The sequence below is a fragment of the Mustelus asterias genome, chromosome 2 (assembly GCF_964213995.1).
Source record: "Mustelus asterias chromosome 2, sMusAst1.hap1.1, whole genome shotgun sequence".
Classification (NCBI taxonomy): Eukaryota; Metazoa; Chordata; class Chondrichthyes; order Carcharhiniformes; family Triakidae; genus Mustelus; species Mustelus asterias.
The window spans coordinates 82734215-82756617 of record NC_135802.1 but is presented as its reverse complement, the minus strand read 5'-3'; positions in this window follow the sequence as shown (position 1 = coordinate 82756617).

The window sequence follows — 22403 nt, the reverse complement described above, 5'->3', positions numbered from 1 at the left end:
TGAGGGGTGTAGCTTATGAGGAGAGATTAAACAGATTGGGTCTGTACTTGTTGGAGTTTAGAAGGATGAGGGGTGATCTTATAGAGACATATAAGATAATGAAGGGGCTGGATAGGGTAGAGGTGGAGAGATTCTTTCCATTTAGAAGGGAAACCAGAACTAGAGGGCACAGCCTCAAAATAAGGGGGGGCCGGTTCAGAACAGAGTTGAGGGGGAACTTCTTCTCTCAGAGGGTAGTGAATCTCTGGAATTCTCTGCCCATTGAAGTGGTGGAGGCTTCCTCGTTGAATATGTTTAAATCACGGGTAGATAGTTTTCTGATCGATAAGGGAATTAGGGGATATGGGGAGCAGGCGGGTAAGTGGAACTGATTTGCTTCAGATCAGCCATGATCTTGTTGAATGGCGGGGCAGGCTCGAAGGGCCAGATGGCCTACTCCTGCTCCTATTTCTTATGTTCTTATGTTCTTATTGTCATTGGGATTCCTCTCAGCAATAGTGCTGCTGCAAGTTAATTGAGACTGAGGCCTATAATCAGCAGTGTTGGGGAATAAATCAACAGCAGAAGAGAGCACCAGTCAGCCCTTTCCCTTCATCGTGACACCTTTGGGCCTTCTGACTTCTCCATGGAGCAGTAGGGTAAGCCATGGATTTTTTTGTTTCTTTATTCTTTCATGGGATGTGGCTATTACTGGCAAGGCCAGCATTTGTTGCCCATCCTTAAATAGAATGGTGAGTTGGACCATTTCAATGGGAAGTTAAGAGTGAACCTCATTGCTGTGGGTCTGGGGTCACATGTTATACAAACCAGGTAAGGACAGCAGCTTTCCTTCCCTAAAGGACATTTGTGAACCACATGGTTTTTTTTTTAACAAAATGTGATGATAGTTGTCAAGGTCACCATTACAGAGAGTACCTTTATATTCCAGACTTTATCATTGAATTTAAATTCCACCACCTGCCAGAGTGAGATTTGAACACATGTCATCAGAGCATTAGGCTGGAATTCTGGATTATTAATCCAATGATATTACCACTAAACCACTGTCTCATCCTATTGCTGAAAAGTCCACCAAGAACCTGTTCTAATCTCATTACTGACAATCTTGTGCAATGGAGTGGAATGAGATCTTCCAAACTCTAGTAGAATATCTCAAATCTGAACTAGGTTCATCTGGAAATGGAAAACCAGGTTGGGTCAAGGTGAAAGGGAAACCTATCGACCCAGGGTCTAGTTCCTCCTTGGTAACTGCTGTATTCTCTGTCTCAAAAACCACTGCCTGCTCCAGTTCCACATTTACACCTGGGATCCCTGTGACCAATCCTGGTGGATCTCAATTTCATAGAATCATAGAAACCCTACAGTGCAGAAGGAGGTCATTCGACCCATTGAGTCTGCACCAACAACAATCCCACTAGGCCCAACCCCCGTTACCCCACATATCTACTCCGCTAATCTTTCTAACCTACACATCCTGGGACATTAAGGGGCAATTTAGCATGGCCAATGCACCTAACCTGCACATCTTTGGACTGTGGGAGGAAACCCACGCAGGCACGGGGAGAACGTGCAAACTCCACACAGACAGTGACCCAAGCTAGGAATCAAACTCACGTCCCTGGAACTGTGAGGCAGCAGCGCTAACCACTGTGCCACCGTGTCACCCGACTGCTGGAGTCTCCTGTTGATCTCTTGTGTCAGGCACTACTATCTTCCTCAGGTGGTCTACGCATTTCTTAATGCGACATGCTTGTATCTCTAGGATATTGGAAACCGGTCCTGTCCTTTTCACAATCTTACCAGCCACCCTGCTGAAATTTCTGACCATGACTAAATTCTCAAGGTGAGAAAACCCTATTGTTCTTCCACAAGTCATGATTTTCTTCCTGAGAGGCTTGTCTAGCCCCCACTGTTTCCGCCAAATCTGGAAATTCATATCCAAACGTGTCCTTAAATTGCATCCCATTAGCAACTCGGCTGGTGTGACCCCCATGGTCACATTTGGCTTTGTGTTATAAGACAGTTTAAAGCTGGCAATACCTAAGGGTAGAGATCTAACAACTTGTTTTTTCATTGAAACCTTGAAAATTTGCACAGCACATTCCTCCAACACATTTGAGGCTGGGTGGTAAGGTGCTGACCTAACATGGCAGTTTAAAGGGTGACCCATATTTGTTCAATAAAGTCAGAATAGAAGAGATGAAGCAATGAAGCAGCAAGCGGGCTTCCTTAGCTACAGAAGTGGAGATGCAATGCCTTCAGTGCTTGCAAGAACAAGGGCATTTCAGAGGGATATTATTGTTTCGGGAGGTAAAGTAAAATATTTTAAAGCCATCTGGTAAACACTGAAAGATTGTAAAACCCATTTACAACAAATCAAAGAAGCATTTCTAAATGAGCTATGATTAATCAGGTCAGTTTGAGGGCCGCGTAGAGCAGGCTGCACTATCGTGGAGAAGGGTGGAGATTAGGGAAGTTCTTTCATTTCAATCTATCAAGACGTTTGCTAAGAGGGTTGGTTCCAGCTTGGAACTGGAGTGTGCAGTTTTCAACTCACTGAGTGAAGATAGTCAAAGTAAATGACAGATAGACTTGCACTGTAAGCAGAGTAAAACACTAACTTCACCATTCAATGTCTGGAATGTGTGTGACTCTATGGGCGGGATTTTCCAGCCACGCTTGCCCCAAAACCGGAAAATCTCACCTGAGGTCAATGGACCTTTCCATTGTCCGCCCCTCGCCTGCCCCAATTCCCATGGCGGTAGAATGGGAAAATTCACCCCTTAATCTCAGTTTGAATCTCATGCGACAAACAGAAGTTAGAATATTTATCAGTTTGAAGCTACCGGGGGAATCTATATGGGGCCACACAGAGTCTTATTACAAAAAAAGTATTCAGTTGAATTAACTTGAAAGTATTGAAAAATAGCCAGAACAAGGGTCTGGGGAAATCTCTAGAAAACAGAGGGTAAATTAAAATTTTACATCTGAGAATAGCTGGAGCTGGGGAGAATTCTTCAGCAGTTACACAGGGTGGTCCCTATGTAATTAAATACCTTTTAAGATTGATGCATTTTATAAGAGAATTCTTGGGGCCAGAAAGAAATAAACCTGAGTGTATAAATACATAGTTTTAAGTGAGAGTGTTTACCTCTGCATCACTCTGTTGTTTAATTTGTTCTATATACAATAAAGATTGCGTTTTGTCAATCAAAAGTGAAATCTTGCAGCGTAGTTCTATTGGTTATGACAAAGTGCTCAGATTTCTATATAAATGTTAATGGTCTCTAAACAGATCTTAACAGTGGGATTAAGAATTATTTCAGCATTACATGAGTAACTTGAAAACCAGTAAAAATGACTAATCCCACAAAGATTGCAAATTTCCTAGACTGGTGAGTAGTCTAAGGATTAAGAAACTACTGTGCGTGGAACAGATGTATTTATTCATTCAGCTGTATGCAGAGTGAAGCCTCCTGAAACTGCTCTAATTTTGTCTATTGTCAAGCTTGATTGGAGCATGAGATCTGGCCTGCCATACAGATTAATAACATGTTGTCAATGTCTCAGTGAAGAGCATTAGCACTTTGTCTGAACCTAATGAAGAAAAGGTCAGGATCTTTTCCACGGGAGCTGAATTGTGAAGCTGAGATACTGCAATTAAAATAATAATGAAGGATTTCAATGTTCAGATCAGAATCAATGACAAGAAATAACTAAAAGTACAAGCAACTTCATGAAGTGAGCAGCGCCTTGAATGCAACAGAGAAACAGGATAGAAGAGTGAGTACTTTGCTAGAAATATTCCTGGAATGTCCATGCAGTTTCTCAAGGGGAGATCAGTTGAATTCTCAGGAAAGTGGCATTCGCAGCCATTTCAAATGTTGAAGTCCTTCAGTTAGGGATCCAGCAGGAGACTCAGAGATTTCGGAAGAAATTCAAGTCTCTAGTTTCCAACAATCTAGTACGTTTGATGACTAAAGTTTTTGATAATTTACACAAAATGGGCCAGCAAGTTCTGTTGCCACAATCGGCTGAGGGGAAATGAACTGACTCCCCTTTCACCCACTCGATTGGTCACAACAAAGATTTTTTAAATTTTCTCTGCAGCCGCCTTTTCCAATCCAAATGTATTTACTTTTTAATAAGGAACTAATTTAGTCAGGTTTTCTTGAGCCGAAGAAAGACTAAACCCGAGAAAATTTTGTTTTGAAACATAATGCTACACACAGGCATATAGATCTGCAGTCCAAATAAAAGTTAAAAGAATATACGATTAGGTCCTTTGCTTGTCCTTGAGGTATAAATTGTTGAATATCGTGACAATTTGAAATTTTTTTTGTATTCATTCGTGGGACATGGACATCGCTGGCTGGGCCAGCATTTATTGCCCATCCCTAGTTGCACGAGGGCAGTTGAGAGTCAACCACATTGCTCTGGAGTCACATGTAGGCCAGACCAGGTAAGAACGGCAGATTTCCTCACTTAAAGGACATTAGTGAACCAGATGGATTTTTCCGATAATCGATAATGGTTTCATGGTCATCAGTAGATTCTTAATTCCAGATTTTTTTTATTGAATTCAAATTCCACAACCTGCCGTGGTGGGATTCAAACCCGGGTCCCCAGAACATTAGCTGAGTTTCTGGATTAATAGTCTAGTGATAATACCACTAGGTCATCGCCTCCCCTATAGTTTCCTTTAAAATCCTGGAGTTGAATTGATGTTCAGGTAACTGTACTTTGCTGGAGACAGTCTTAGCTTTGGATGGAGTGAGAGAGAGAGAATCCTTACTGCTTCCTTCAGCAGATTTTACAGATTATTTTGGTGACTTCTCTCTGCTTCTAGCTTGGCAAACCTAGTTCTTAAACTTCCTGTCCGTGTCTTCCATGAAATGAATTTGGTTAACATATCTTGCAGTTATTGGTGTAGAACATGTCACCACATTTTTGATCTTTCATCAAAGAAATGTTTGGCACATTTCAAGAAAATAGAAACCAACAGGAGCTGGGATTATTTTGTCCTCCACAGTGGCTTTTGAGTGCCTGTTAGATGTATCTGACTGGTTAGCAGTTCTCAATGCCTTTACTATTGATTGAAATTCAGCACTTTGCATTTTTAATGCCTCTCTTTCAAGAGTCTCATTTTGAAGTAGACTTTCTCCCAGGAAGACTTCACAGTCCTTTAAAAATGGTGGGAGTGACCCAGATGTGGAACAGATCCACTTATTCCCAGGAGGGGGCGGGGGGTGATACCTGAACTCAGCAGGGTCATTTGACTTAGTGCTGAGTTCAAACAGTTTCAATGCCCTAGCTGGCAGCGTGGGGGTCACAAACTGATGAAGTAGATGTGAATGCTCTTGAAGGGAGGATAGATCTGTTAAAGTTTCATTTAATGAAGTTCTTTAAATTTCTTTCTCTTTAAATATGTAAAAGAACAAGCTGAAGCTCTCAAAGAAGGTTAAAAACAAAAGGTCTGATGGACTGCTTTGGTTGACAGCCATCTGATGCAGGTTAGGACAAAAACTATCTATTTATGCAGTTTTAGTAGAGTTCTTTGTTAATGTCTGGCAACAGCTATTCCATGTCATTATGAATGTTTGACTGAGTTTCAAAACCTCATATTATCTCAGCAGGAGATTCTGAGTTCACAGTTTGACTGACAGTTTACAGAGGCTATTAAAGAATTAACTGCCTCTGATGTGATGTCTAAATAGAAGTTTGTTTTTATATGAAATTAAACACGTGAATTCATTTAAAATCTTTGAATGGGTTTCATGAATATGAGTTTTTTTAAAGTATCAAGTGTGTATGAATGAGAGCTGTATTAGATTGTTAGAAGTTTTTTTTTCATCTCTACATAGCTCCTGAGGTCTGCCCATGATGGGATACTGGGTAAGTGACTATGGAGATAGCATGGGGTATTAGGGGTCATGAGAGTTGATGGGGGATGAGTTGCCATGGAAAGACCATGGAGGTATGGGGGATGGGTGGGTGGAGGCATGAGCTGGTTGTAGGGACCATGAGGGTGGTTGTTTTTTTTTTTTGCTGACACTGATAGTCTTATTCCATGAGCTACAAATTTTTGATAACCAGCTTTTTGTGATACTTTATAGTGTTTTGTCAAACATTTTCTTAAAATTCATTGCATTCCCTTCAGCAATCTTCTCAGTTCCTTCATCAAAAATGTCAATTAGATTAGTGAGGCATGGTCTACCTTCTACAAGTTGATGCTGTCTCTCCTTAATTCACGCAAAAGCCTCTCCAACTATGAAGAATGTTCTTATATCCGTTGTTGAATAAGGGTGCCATGCTCCGATCTTTTGGCATTTCTCTCATATCTAGGGAAGATTGGAAGTTTATAATAAGCACTTTCATTTTCTCCACTTGCACTTCCTTCAGCAACCTGGGACCTGAATCAGGTGACTAATCCACCTCCAGCATAGCCATTCTTTCCAGTTCCCTTGTCTCTCAATTTGCGTACTTTCCATTAACTCTACCATTTCTACTTCTACCGATATATATTCAGCTTCATTTTCCTTAGTTAACACTGACACAAAGTACTCAAGTGTTTGAGAGAGAAACGCAGTTAACATTTCGAGTCATGGAATCTTCATCAGAACTGAAACTCCTTTCAGTTCCAATGAAGGGTCCATGACTTGAAACCTAGGGCCCAATTCTCCCATTGCAAACCGCAACTTTACTGGCGGGTCAGGTCGGGAGGTGCATGTGTTGGCCATTTTGTGGGTTCCCCGTGAGCTTTCACGACCCACGCACATCTCCCAACCGGAAGAAAATGGCGCTGCTGGGAACGCGCAGAAGTCTGGTGGGAAGTGAGGTAAGTCATTTGAATATGTTTTACATATATTTTAAATGTATTTTAAATGTGATTATCGGGCCCGGCATGGAACTTGCCGGGCCCAATAGCATCACCCACCCGGCCAGGATTACTTCATTCCGGCGGGGTTGAGAGTAGCCACGTTTGGGGAACTAGCAGGATATGTTTCATCGTAGTCTCTATTTCCCTCACCATCCAAGGAGTCATGGCTTTGGTTCCACAATTTTATATTCTTATTGGAATGTATTTGGCCTATACATGAAACGTCTTTTTAAAGATCACCCATTGTTCTATTAGAGTTTCTCATCAGCCTTTGGTTCCATTTACACTGGTTAGATCCCTTCTCATCCCATTTGAATTAGCCCTCTTCTAATTTAAATATCCTACATTAGATTGTTCCTTGTTCTTCTCCATTACTAATCAAAAGCTCATGATACAATGGTAACTCTTACCCAAGTGTTGCCTCAAAGACCACTTGGCCCATCTTATTTCCCAGCACCTGTTGCAGCAGAGCATCCTATTCAATTGAATCAACAATATACTGGTCAAGGGAATTCTCCTAAACACATTTCATAAATTTGTACCCCTTCTTACTTTTAACTCTAACTCTATACCAGTTGATGTTTGGAGAATTAAAATTATCCAACACCATCACTCTACAGTTTTTTGGCATTAAATGACTGGGAATGACCATTAAATCATATGACGGAGGAGAACAAAGAACAAAGAAAAGTATAGCAGAGGAACAGGCCCTTCAGCCCTCCAGGCCCGTGCCAACCAAGAGGCCCTAACTAAACAAAATAAAAATCTTTCTGCCCTTACTCGGACCATATCCCTCTATTCCCTCCCTATTCATGTACCCATCCAGTTTCCTCTCAAATGTTGCTAATGTGCCTGCTTTCACCAGCTCCTCTGGCAGAGCATTCCAGGCATCCATCACTCTCTTCGTGAAAAACCTCCCCTGCACATCTCCCTTAAACTTTCCCCGTCTCACCTTGAACCTTTGTCCCCTTGCAATTGACATTTCCACCCTGGGAAAAAGCCTCTGGCTATCCACCCTATCTATGCCTCTCATAATCATATAGACCTCTACCAGGTCTCCCCTCAGCCTCAGTCTTTCCAGTGAAAACAATCCTAATTTATTCAACCTCTCCTCATAGTCAATGCCCTCGAGACCAGGCACATCCTGGTGAACCTTCTTTGCACTCTCTACAAAGCTGCTACGTCCTTCTGGTAGTGTGGCGACCAGAATGCATGTAATACTCCAAATGCGGCCTAACCAAGTTTTATGTAGCTGCAACGTGATTTCCCAACTCTTGTACTCAATGCCCAGAGGACATCACTCTAGTCAGCATCCTATCTGATTGTGTGTCTCATCTCAAAGATCTATTTTAATATATGTCAAGAATATAGATTGATTAACTGGATCTGTGCAAATTCAGCTTTGTTTAGCAAAATGTCAGGTAGTACACAAGTGAGCAAAAGAATACACTTAATAATAGTCAAAATGGGGAAAAGAGTAGGAGAGGTGGTTAAGCGAAAGGATAGGGGCCACAGGGACATAAGCCACAAAAAAACTGGCTCACAGATTAATGGAATGTTGGGATTTTTTTCTGACTTGCGACTTGTTCTTTGGTGTGTTCCTGACCTATTCAGCATAACTTTGCATATGTTACAAAGTGTGGTGCCTTCAAGTGTGACATTTTAATGTGATAGATATGTTAGCTGCAAATAGTTCCTCGAGATACATAATGTATGACTATTAAAGCAGATTTGTACTTTAAAAGATAATGCTTGATAGAAATAATAAGGATGATTAGGAAATGGCAGATGTGTCAAATTAATTCTTCACATCACTCTTGACTAATAAAGACAGTGTGACAAGTACTAAATCCAGTCAAATTAGTACAGCTATGTGTAACAGAAATGTATGTGTTGACAAGTGACTCAAGTATTTACCTGCACATTGCGATATACTCTTGAATCTTCAAGAAAATAAGTGACAAATAGATGCCTAGTTTATACTGTTGGGAGTCATTAAGGTCTGTATCGTTGCATGAGGATAGGCAATATTATTCCAGTACCCAAGAAAGGGAATATGATATGAAACTGTCAATTACAAACCAGTTAGCTGAACGCTGGAAAATTGTTCAAGAGCATTTGCCAGGAAATGGGTAATGCCCATTATAAGAGTACAGAGGCCATACGGCATCATCAGCATCAATTTAGAAGCAATAGGTCATGCCTCTAAAATAAAATTAATTGCTGTGGTAACTAAATTAGTGGATGGGATTGTAATGTACTTGCATTTTCAGAAGACATTTGACAAAGCTGGCACAAGAGAATTTTAAAGGCAGTTAGGGTTTAATGGCAACAGGAGATAGACTAACTAAATTGAAAAGCAGCTTGGAAGAAGATTATGAAAAATGTGTTAAGTTTCCACCCCCTCCCAGTGGACAGTAGGCTCTGAGGTCCTACTCGCTTTTTGTTATGGGCCCTGTAATGTTGTTATTGATCAAACACAGTGCCAGGGAGGATTCTTCCAGGGATAAAATTTCTTAACGACTCCAAGATTTGGCACTAAAGCCAAATTACTAGTGGAAAGAATTCAGATCCAATTATTTGTCCTTTCGTCAACAGAATCGAGTTAACGTACAACTGTTGTCAACAAGGCAACTACTTGAATAGATCTCAACCTTATTTAACTTTAGGGTAAGTAAGTTATTTTGACTTATTGATAAGACCCCATTTGGAGTACCAGGTGTTGTTTTCAGTGCCTGATCATCAAAGGACAGCACAATAATACACTGCTCAGAAAATAGTGAAAAAGATAATGAAACTAGGCTCTCTATTTTGTGTGAAGGAAGATTCAGCAAACTAAATTTGTTTCCATAGCATGGATAAAGATTAAAAGAAAAAGGATATGAATCATGTTTTAAAATGTCAATGAGCATAGATAGGATAAGTGCAAACAAGATATTTAATTTGGACGATAACCACAGAACTAGAGTACATGACTGCGCAATTAATGAATCTCAAGCAAAAATCAAAGTGGGAAGATTTTTTTTCAACGATGCAGTGGTTTCTGGCAAAGTACTTAATGCCAAGTCAATTAACTCCAGCAAAAAAGGAACTTAATAAATGGCTGTTTAAGGATGGGATTAAATGGTGTAAGGATAAATATAGAGACAGATGGTCAAATAGCCTGAGTACAATGGTTCCTGCACTACTGGGATCACAAAGGCACCATCTGTGGAATGCAAAGTTGGATTGTGGCTATGGGCTGCTGTGATTGCTCTCAGGCTTGGTTTGAAGGAAAATATCAGAGTTTAACTTCTTGGGTGTTTGATTGTGATTGATCACCTCCCTCAGGGCATGAGAATGATATAAATGTTGTAGCGCATAAGGAATTCATTCAGCTCATTGTGTCTGTGCCAGTTCTCTGAAAGAAAAATCCATTTAGTCTCACTTCCCTGCCTCTTCCCCAACCCTTTTAAATATTTCTTTTCAAATATTTATCCACTTAACTTTTTAAAAGCTATCATAAATTCTGCTTCTACCGTTGTTTCTGTAAGGCATTGCATGCTCTTTCAATTCATTGCGTGAAAAAGTTCTCCTTTCATTAATTATAGATATAGATTGCCAGATACAATACATAATCGCATTTTAAGTACCTGCCATACCTCTTACTCCTTTAGGAGGTGCTGCAATGAATATTTCAATATTAAACACATCACAGAGTGTAGTATACACCAGGTACTATTTTATAAAGTATTACCCTGTGATTACACAATCTTGTCACCAGATTTGCAGAAATTGCCAAAAATGCATCCTGAAATTGCTTTCATGCCATTTTTCTCAGTACCTGGCCTTTCTAATTATCTAAAACAGATTTTAAATAAAAGGAAGGGAATCTGCCATTCTTACCCGGTTTGGCCTACATGTGATTCCAGACTCACAGCAGAATAGTTGACACTTAACTACCCTGAAATGGCCTCGCAAGTCACTCAGCTTCAAGGGTACTTAGGGATGGGCAACAAATGATGGCCTTGCCAGTGATGCTCACATCCCTACGAACAAAGAAAGAAATTGAGCACAACAGGGTTCCACAAACAGCGATGTGATACAACCAGGAGATCTGTTTTTGTGATGCTTCTTGAGGATGAAACGTTGATCAGAACACTGGAAGAACTCACCTGGTTTTCTTCAAAATAGTCAATTTGAGTTGAAAAAGTTTATTTATTAGTCATAAGTAAGGCTTACATTAACACTGCAATGAAGTTACTGTGAAATTCCTCCAGTTGCCACACTCCAGCGCCTTTTCAGGTCAATGCACCTAACCAACACGTCCTCCAGACTGTGGGAGGAAACTGAAGCAACCGAAGGAAAGACAGGGGGCGAACGTGCAGATTCTGCACAGACAGTGATCCAAGGCTGGAATTGAACCCAGGTCCCTGGTGCTGTGAGGCAGAGGTGCTAACCACTGTGCCACCGTGCCGCCCATTACCCCTGATCCCCTCCATCCTTCCAGAGGCTTTTGAAATTAATTGAGGTGTTACACATGTGAACTATGTTATCAGATAGGAAGAATCATATTTTTTATGCATAGAACATTGGACTGTAGTAAAAAGATTTTACATTGAAATGGTAAGACATTGAGTAATTCCACCACTAGGATTAATCAGGCCACTGAACAGATTTCCAAAAGACAGAGAACTGCCAAACAGATAATAACCAGTTTCTTCTTTACTGATCACCAGCTATTCATGATCCAAACATTTTAGCCTCAAGGTAATTAGAAATACATTTTCCATTTGATCTTTTCTCTTTTTCCACACTTGAAGCATAATCAGTGTTGAGGATCTTTGTTTTTTAATATCCCTACATAAAGAACATAAACATTTACATTTTGGAATTTGTTTCTTGTTAATTGGGAAAATAGATGACAAAGTTGGAAGACAAAGTAATCTTCAAGCCTTTGCGATTCCTGTTAATAAGAAATTCCTCTGAGCAGCCATAAGCAGTCCATATGTCTACTGGCGTGAGTATTACTTTTTACAGACAATGGTTGCAACTACAAAAGATAACGCCAAAAAATGCATGGGCCTGGTACAGTCAGCACCCACCCTTCGCAGGGGTTTCTGTTCCAGCCAAAGCTCCCAAACAGTGAACTTGTGCGTGCACAGAGATGGTGCATGTGCAGTGCACGCTTTCTACGTGTGAAGGAATTAGGAAAGGGTCTAACAGTTTAACATGAGGATCTGAATCATGAATGGATGAAACTTTGAGGTCGCAAACTGTGATATGGTGTACAAACACGTTTATGTAGGCAAACAAATTTTTGATAGATAGGTTTGCGAATTACTAGAGTTGACTGTGTACAAAATTATAGATCCCTTCTGACGTAGACTATTTTCACTATTCAGGATCAAAACCATTTAAGTCTTTGAGCTAGAAATTAGATACCCCTGTTTTCTGGGTGTGCGGGTCATGATTTGCAACCTACTCACACCAGCATGTAAAATTTGTGTAACCTCCTCATCACCATGTGACTCTAAGTGGCTCCCATGCTTACCCACTCTCCATGCTACCGGCATCCTCTGTACAGCGCAGGGGTATGAGTAACATTCTGAGCCCATGCAATTTTTCCTTTTTAAAAGCACTCGGTGGGATTTTTGGCCCCTCGCGCTGATGGGATATTCTGGTCCAGCCAAAGCCGACCCGGTGGGTTCCCTGGTGGAGTGACGAGAGAGCCATGCAAATTTCCATTGACTTCAACAGGACTAGAAGATCCCACCAGCAAGCTGCCTCCATTGCAGGAAAAGCTGCTGTGGGGGCGCTTGAAAATTCCAGCCTCCTGATTCCACGAAAGGGGAGCTGCAACATTGCAGTGCAGGATGTTTGATAATCACGTAGTAATACTTAGGGGCACACCCCACAAAGCAAAGGTCCCCCCACTTCAGTGAAACCAGCCTACAGGGGACTAGTCACACAGGTAGAGGCCAGGCAAGGGACTATGTTCCTGCTGGGGGATGGGGAAGGGAAGCAGAGGGCCTTATTTAACCATTTTGATTCTAAGTGCTGGGCAGACTTGAAATTGGCAGTGTTTCAGATCCGACTTTTAGACCTGTTCGCAGGTGCCCCCATGCGCACTCTGCCTGAAAAAATATCAGCGATTCTGAATCGTGCTGCACAAACCTGTGGGTGGGGCTTATCGCGCCCGAAACACTGCAGCTCCAATCGGTGCCTCCAACTGCGCATGTGCAGAAAAAAAATAGAAAAATGCTCCCTGCAACATTGCTCCAGGGCCGGATAATGCCTCCCTCCTGGCCCCGACAGGCATTGCCCCACCTCCACAACATTACTGACCCCCTTATCCACCCACCCCCCCACTACCCAGACTGATCGCGGCCCCCTGCCCCCCCTTCCACCCCCACTGATTGCACGCAGAGTGGCAGCGGACCCCCCTTTCACCCATCGATCGCACGCAGAGTGGCAGTGGACCCCCCTTCCCCCTACCAATCGCATGCAAAGTGGCAGCGGACCCCGCCCACAACCCTGTCCTCACCAGAGAGTCATCGGACCCGCCTCCCTCCCCCCACCAGAGAGCCATCTGACCTGCCTCCCTCCTTCCCCACCAGAGAGCCATCTGACCCACCTCCCTCTCTTGCCCACCACTGATCTGAGTCAGAGAGCCGCCGGAAGCTCTGAACTTACCTCCTCAGAAGCTGGAGCGCTCAAATCAGACCTTTGTGGACCATGTCTGTTTTATGCCGATTCTGGATGGGCGAACGCAGTGGTAAAGGGGGAAGTGCTGGTAAGTTTGGGCGTGCAGCCCATTAAGTCAATTTAAATGCATGTGGATCACGCTACTCACCTCATGTCCGACTTTATCAAGTTTTCGCACCCGAAACGGGCGCAACTTAATGGTAAAATCGGGCCCAGAGTTTCACATTGGAATGGGAGTAGGTGGTAAGGGCAGTTAGTGCCCAGAGTGTCACAGCCAGTAGTGCCAAAAGATGTCTAATGGCCTCACTCAAATGGTCAAGGTGAGTGAATGCACAGCACAATTCAGACCCACTAAAACACCCACCTCTCACACTGCTCAGTACACCACACTCACATCACCCAACCAACAGCATTTCCAGGCATTCAGACTTATGTTACACCTCAGCCACACACATCTTCCAATTGGCAGCACACTCCTCTGCAAATGACAACTATTTAGCTGTGGCAAGCACATCACCCAAGCACACCCACACTCATTTATTGGTATTCTATCCTCTCTCTTGCAGCAGGTAGGAAAGGCTGAACACTGACTTCCCCTCAGTTCCCTCAAGGAGGTGGTCGAACAAATTGTCAGGATCAATGCCACTTAGTCAGTGGCACCTGGCACTGCAAAGCCATCGAGGATAATGGTAAGATACTGTGTAACAGAGCTTCTCCACTCACTTCTAAAATGAAATGGAAACTGCAGTGATGTGTGTGGAACTCCTGTTTTAATTGACATCCAAACTTTCCTCACCCACCTTCACCCCCCCCCCCCCCCCCCCCAACCGTTCCTTTATGCTTTTTTGTTTTCAAATAGTTAAGAGCTGCTTACTGCCGCCCTGCAAAGAGCTAGGAAGTGAAAACAGCAACCTCATGGGAGTGAAGCAGGATTGCTGCTGTTGGAATTCCCTTTGTGGCTAAGGCATCGAAAGAGAACGTTCCCTCACCTCCCTCCTTGTAGAGTTTCCCCTCTCTGCTACCTCCTTTTCGTGTCCTGCTTACTTGCAAGAACAAGTGGCAATGTAACTATTGCCCCCATACAAATGCAAGGCACTGGTCTATTCTCCCTTCCTATGGTCAGCAATAACCTGCTCCATGGTGTTGCCTCAACAGAAGTGAGAGAATTACACTTCAGCTGTCATTTAAACAACCCCAGGAACAGGCCCAGCTTGGTTCATAACACTTATTGTTTTAAGAATGATTAATGTCAGCACAGTCTGTACATACATTTACCACAATTGGTATCCTGGTGACACATCAGCCCATTCAGATCATTGATGTCATGATAAGGTCCGTTCAAGGTCTTTGAGTACACACAGAGAATGCATCTGCCTGCCCTACTCCACTTTATTAATACCACATGGAAAAGGGAAGTGGCCAATGGGCTCTCTCACACATGGTAATCATCGGCGCAACACAACTGAATTTTGTGCCTTTGAATACCTTTAATTAAACAAAAACTTTACTGGACTGCAGACCAGAATAGGAAGAACACTTGCTTATGTTTTTCTAAACAAATAGAATGTTGGAAGTGTGTTCAGTTGTAATTCAGTGTTTTGCTGTAATAAATGGAAATAACCCATATGGCAGGCTCTTTAAATACTACATGGCCCATCCTGTACAACTAAATGTTGTATAGAAAACATTCAGAGTGTCTCCATAAGCAAAGTTATTTTTCCCCAGACCAACCAGTTTAATTAACTTTTCTTAATGAAATTGCTGGAGTAATAGATAAATTAGAAACACTAGGTTGGATTTGCAACTTATCATTCAGGCATAAAACTGGCCTTAACAATTGGCTGCACAAGATATTCAATTATTTATAAGAAATGGCTAATCCACAATGCTAGTTTATTCACACTATAAACCAGGCAATGATCCACTATCATCAGCTGTATGGACCTCAATTATTTATAATCTATATTAATGACTTGGATGAAGAGACCAATCGCGTGGTAGCCAATTTTGCTGGAGATACAAAAATAGGTAGGAAAGCAAGTTGTGAGGAGGATACTATAAGGCATGTAGAGAGGTTAAGTGAGTGGGCAAAAATTTGGCAGATGGAATATAATGTGGGAAAATATGAAGTTGTCCATTTCAGCAGAAATAATGGAAAAGCAGAGTATTATTTAAATGTTACAGTACTGAGGGCTCTGGGTGTCCTTGTACCAGAATCACAAAACGTCAGCATGCCAGTGGAGCAAGTAATTGGGAAAACAAATGAAATGTTGGCCTTTGTTGCAAGGGAACTAAAGAATAAAAGTCAGCTGTACAGAACATTAGCGAGACCATACCTGATGTACTGGGTACAGTTTGGTCTCCTTACTTACTTGCATTGAAATCAGTTCAGAGAAGGTTCACTAGGTTGATTCCTGGGTTGAAAGAATTGTCTTATGTGGAAAGGTTAAGCAGAATGGTTATTGGAGTTTAGAAGAAGAATCTTATTGAAACAAATTAGATTCTGAAGGGTCTTGGTAGGGTAATGGGGAGAGAATGGGGGAATGAGGGAATCTCATGGAGGAATCTAGAACTATGGGGCACAGTTTAAAAGTAAAGGGCATCCTATTTAAGACAGAGATGAGGACGAATTTCTTCTTTCAGTTGTTAGTATTTAGAATTTTCTTCTCCAGAGTGCAGTGAAGTTGGGTCATTGAATATTTTCAAAGCTGAGTCAGACAAATTTTGATTGACAGTGGGTTAAAGGATTATAGATAACAGACAGGAAAATGGAGTTAAGGCCACAATTAGATCAGCTTGCTTGAATGGTGAACAGCTTGAGGGCCAAATGTCCTGCTTCTGCTTATGGTCCTTATGATCTTTTGATCTTATGATTTTGGTTTCTGTAGCTGCAGGAACACTAGGTTAGCCCTTGCACCATGCTGGTGATGTACGCTAAGCCACTAGTTGCTTCAGGCACAGCCCATGTAGAATATCTTCTGAACATGTGGCAGAAGGTTGGCCCTATGCTACAATTATAGTTATGAGGTGACAACACCAAATTTACATATCGCCCACCTCCAATGGAACTGGACTGAACAGGTCACGAGTCATGAGCCCTGCGCCTTAGAAACAGGATAAGCTACAGTTTAACCCTAAATGTCTTTCATTCACATTTCTAAATTGGTATATGCAGAAAGTCAAACAAAGAATCTTTAATATTTGTTATATTCTAGTGATTTTCTCTGTTAGCTTTTGGTTCCAAATATTGTAAAAAAAAGGAACTTAATGAAAAGAGAGGCCTTTTATCTCAGTAATAACTTTAAAATCCTGCAGCAGTCGAGTTTGGTTTTCTAGGCAGCATTGTGAGTATTATAAATAGATGGGAGCACAAATTACAATGAGATACTAATAGATTGTGAATGGGCAAAACTGTGGCAAATAGATACCAATCTAGGGAAATGTGAGATCATTCACTTCAGACATAAAAAGGATAGAACAGTATATTTTCTAAATGATGAAAATGTAGGGGTCCGCACAGACCACAAAGCCCAGGTCCAGAGATGACTGAAATGTCATGAACAAGTACAAAACATAATCAAAAAGTCTCATGAAGTGCTGGTCTTTATATCTAGAGGACAAGGAAGTAGAAGTTTTGCTACAGCAGTGTTGTAGGTAAATACTACTTCTGAGACTAGTCGTGAGTCAAAGCACAGTAGGCTTTATTCTCAAAAGCTTTTGGGAGAGACCTGGCACCTTAACAGCGGTTCACCAGATCTCTCACTGAACACAAGAAGTGTGGATATTTATATATCATGGCTCATAATACCAGTCACAAAGCAAACTCCAGACCAGTCATGAATTAAAGTCCATTTAACAGTCCTTGATCATGAAGCACGATGCATCTGGCAGCCTCTGACCATAAACCAGAGTGTATCTAGCATTCTCAGGTCACGAAGCACCAGTCTTCTGGCAGCTGTAGTCACGATGCAGTCTTAGGTTCCCTGCTCTTCCCGCGGCTTTTCCTTTGAAGTGACTGTGTGACCCGCGGCGATCCCAGCGGGGAGTCTTCCTGTCAAACGGCCATTTTCACACTCCACATCTTGTAGCTGCTTTCTTTGTTCAAATCACACACAAGCATGTAGAAAAGGTAAGACTTACAATGTCTACAAACAACATTTACATTTAACTGTCTGTCTTTATAAGAATAAAAGTTAAAGAATGAAACCATGAATAAATAACTTATATTGATGCCAGGAGCAGTATAAACAAGGGGAGATTAGCCATAAACAAGGGTTATGCTTGTGATACATTCTAGGTACAAAATCCATTAACCCTTTAGGTACAAAATACATTGAGTACAAAAAACATTAACCCTTTCCCTTCTTCAAGCATTACAAAGCCTTGGTCAGGTAACACGTGGAGATTACCATTTTTGAATACCAGATTTTCACAGTGATCCTCCACCATCACAATCTTTGACTTCATAAAGAGTAGACAATACTAATTAGTTGCATTATGATGGGAATATAATGTGGCGAAAGAAAGAACGTCCATTTATATAAAGGTTTTCACAATAGTGGAGTATAGCAGTGATTCCCCAGTCCAGCACTGCCAGAAGGGAGACCTGCAGGGTCATGGAATCTCCCTAATAAATGATATGGGTCATTTACTGAATTTGCGTACCCAGTGGGGAGCATCTTTCACCAGAGGGGCTGATTGGAAAGTTGGACACAGATGGCACAAGATTCTCAAACCCAGTTCATGCAGTGAGCACTTGAATTTTCAATGCACTCTCCAACTGAGCAAGACTCACTGCAGCTTGAAAAGTCAGAAAAATTATCTCTTCTTGTCACTTCACACACCAAGACAATACTTGAATCATAAAAATGTCTGTTGTCTCAGACGGCTGCCAGTTTCTGTCTGTAAATTTATTTTGATCTGGTTGCTGTCTGCAAAATTCATTCCAATTCCTGTACAGTTAGTGACTGGTGAAATTCTCCAGCACTTTCAACCATTTTTTTATAACAAGGAAAGTTTTGGGATCTAAGAATGGTTGAACAGATGGTTGGCTTGTTGTGTGGGTGGCAACAAAATCTGAGGTGACAGATGGCTGTTATTGGATGGGAGATATGATAAACATATCCAGTGTCTTGAATAGTTTACATTTTTAATTCAGAACATGGAATCAGTTAAACTCGTGTTAGCGTGAAAGTAGATCGGGGTGAAATTTTCCTTTGTGTTAAAGATAAAATGCAGGGCAAAAATACATCAATACATAATTGGGTTTAACCATTATTCATCAGATACTGATTTGGAAAGAAGGAATATCCCAATAAAAAGCAGGGATAATACACTGGGATTCTAATTGACAGAATCTGACTAGAAGTGTTCGACAATGCTTTGTGTTGGGGCCTCAACTATTTATCATATTTATTAATGGCATAGATGGGTTAGAAAAGCACATGTCCAAATTTGCAGCAAAGATAGGCTGCACTGTGAGCATTATAAATAAATGTGAGCTTCAATTAAAAGGAGATACTAATAGATTGTGTGAATGGGCAAAACTGTGGCAAATGGTTATCAGTCCAGGATAATGTGAGGGCATTCACTTCAAACCTAAAAAGGTTTTTTAGACTCTGTCTCCTAGTCCTAGTAAAAGAAAATACTTCTCTATTGTGGTAGCGTCCCCCTTTAAGGGGTGGGTTCTCAGAGGATCATGTGACCCATTCAGCCAATCGAAGCAGAGCACGTGAATCCTGAGGCTGAGTGTGGGTTTTCCCTGGAGTTAGGAGTTTCTAAATAGTGAAAATGTAGAAAAGCTAGGGGTCCACACAGAGATGATTGAAATGTCATGAACAGGTACAGAACATAATCAAAAAGTCTCATGAAGTGCTGGTCTTTATATTTAGAGGACATGGAATAGAAGTTCTGCTACATATTACAAAGCCTTGGTCAAGTCACACCTAGAGATCACCATTTTTGAGAATTCCAAACTTCCATCATCCTTTCAATGCTTTTTCAACTATGTCTCCTAGCCCTAAACTCCCCCAAGCAAAGAAAATGTTTGTTCACTTTCTACCCTATCTGTTCCTCTTAATAGCTCCATGTGTCCTAGCGAAGACTTTATAATGCTGTCATAACTTCCACATGCTTGTGTGTGGCATGGTAGCACAATGGTTAGCACTACTGCTTCACAGCACCAGGGACCTGGGTTCGATTCCTGGCTTGGGTCACCGTCTGTGTGGAGTTTGCACGTCTGTGAGGGTTTCCTCCGGGTGCTCTGGTTTCCTCCCACATTCTGAAAGATTTGGTGCATTGGCCTAAACAGGCCAGACTGTGGCGACTAGGGGAATTTCACAGTAACGTCATTGCAGTGTTAATGTAAGCTTTACTTGTGACTGATAACTAAAGTTTTGTTTTTTTGTTTTTTTTCCCACTGGCTATTTCATTAGCCTTTTTGAATACTGATTAAGAGGAAGAGATAGGGTATATAAATCTTGGCCAGAATTCTCCAGCTGTTCATGCCAGTGGGATTTTCTGGTCCTACAGGTTTATTTGGTAGCAAAAGCTTTTGCTACCAAACCTGTAGGACCAGATTTACGAAACCTGTTGGACTTTAACCTGGTGTTGTGAGACTTCGTACTGTGTTTACCCCAGTCCAACGCCGGCATCTCCACATCATTTTCTGGTCCTGCCAGCAGCGCCTCCCTGTCCGTGGGTTTCCCAGCAGCATGGGGTGGCTTCATTGGGAAATCCCATTGACAGCAGCAGGACCAAAGAATCCCGCTGCCAGCATAGCTCCATGTGTCCTAGCGAAGACTTTATAATGCTGTCATAACTTCCACATGCTTGTGTGTGGCATGGTAGCACAATGGTTAGCACTACTGCTTCACAGCACCAGGGACCTGGGTTCGATTCCTGGCTTGGGTCACCGTCTGTGTGGAGTTTGCACGTCTCGCCCATAGTATCTTCAAAGACAGGCGACCGCCAAGTGGATTAAAGAATGAGCGGTTTATTTGAGGTATATAACTATTGACAGACAGTGATAGGAAAGCTGCTTTACTCCATGACTCCAAACTCCTAACTCCAGGGAAAACCCACACTCAGCCTCAGGATTCACGTGCTCTGCTTCGATTGGCTGAATGGGTCACATGATCCTCTGAGAACCCACCCCTTAAAGGGGGACGTTACCACAATAGAGAAGTATTTTCTTTTATTAGGACTAGGAGGCATAGTCTAAAAAACAGAACCAGACTTTTCAGGAGTGAAATTAGGAGGCACCTATACACACAAAGGATGATAGAAGTTTGAGATACTCAAAAATGGTAATTGGTTGCTAAATGGCCAACTCCTATTCCATATTCTAACATTTAATCATGTCATATCAAACAATTCACAAATGTCCCGATATACTTTAGATTGGTTGAATTACCTTCAAGAGCAGTCACAGTCATTCTGTAAGGAAACATGTTCTCATTTTCTTAAATCATTGTAATGTGCTGGACTTGTCTCTTTGGCCTGGTCCCTGCCTTTAGTAATGGTGATTCTGTACACTACTGCAGCTCATTGCTTAACAGGCTGGCTTGCTCCACTTCCAGTTCTGGCATATATATAACAAGAGAAAAGACATATAATAATATTCAGTGCTGGGTGACACAGAGAACAAGAGGCACATTTTATAGCACTCAACATTCATTGCTAACTTCTCCTGAAGTTAATTACAGTTGTGGAATTTCCAACAGTGTAATACAGAAGCATATACTCTCTACCTTATGTATCACCCACAATGTAGAGTCTCCTCTATCTGTGTTCAATGGCTTTTGCTGTACAGTAATTGGTTTTCTGTAAAGAGGAAACAAATACATATTAAATGGGTGAATATCTTGCGCTATATATATCAGAATGCAGCATATTTTTAAGGCTATATGTATAGATCATAGTAAAGGATGGTTGAGAGTAATGGACATATTGCAGGAAGCATTATGAGTGAATAATTATAATCAGCCTTTAACCTTTCTCAATTCCATCTTGCTAAATTACCCTTTTTTGACCTTTGGCACCAATTCTCAAACATTCTTTATTATTTGGCTTTGCGTTTCTATTTTGGCAGATTACTAAATCAATCAAGTTAACTATAATAAGGTACTCAAATAAACTCACCTGGTAACTGTAATCTCCATTTGATTGGCATCAACTCCTGTAAAGATATATGGCAGCTGCTGATTATTTTCTCATGATCATCCTCATCTCAAATGCCTAGAAATTATTTTGTGTTGCATTTGTTTATAGGCTTTCCAATTTAGCAGTGCGAAGTCCTGCACCAGGTGAATTATAGAACCATAGAATCCCGACAGTGCAGAAGGAGGCCATTCAGCCCATCAAACCTGCACCAACTCTCTGACAGAGCATCTTATCCAGGCCTTTTCCCTTAGCCCTGCATATTTCATAATTCAGCATTTGGAAGGCAGTGGTATAATCAGACAAAGTCAGCATGGATTTACGAAAGGGAAATCGTGCTTGACGAATCTATTGGAGTTTTTTGAGGATATAACTAGTAGAGTTGACTGAGGAGAACCAGTGGATGTGGTTTACTTAGATTTTCAGAAGACATTTGACAAGGTCTCGCATAACAGACTACTGTGTAAAGTTAAAGTGCATGGGATTGTAGGTAATGTCTTGAGATGGATAGAAAGCTCGTTAGGAGAAAGGAAGCAAAGAGTTGGCATAAATGGATCTTTTGCTGATGGGCAGTCAGTGACTAGAGGGATTCCGCAAGGATCTGTGCCAAGACCCAACTGTTCACATTATATATTAATGATTTGGAACAGGGAACTGAATATTATCTCCATTTTTG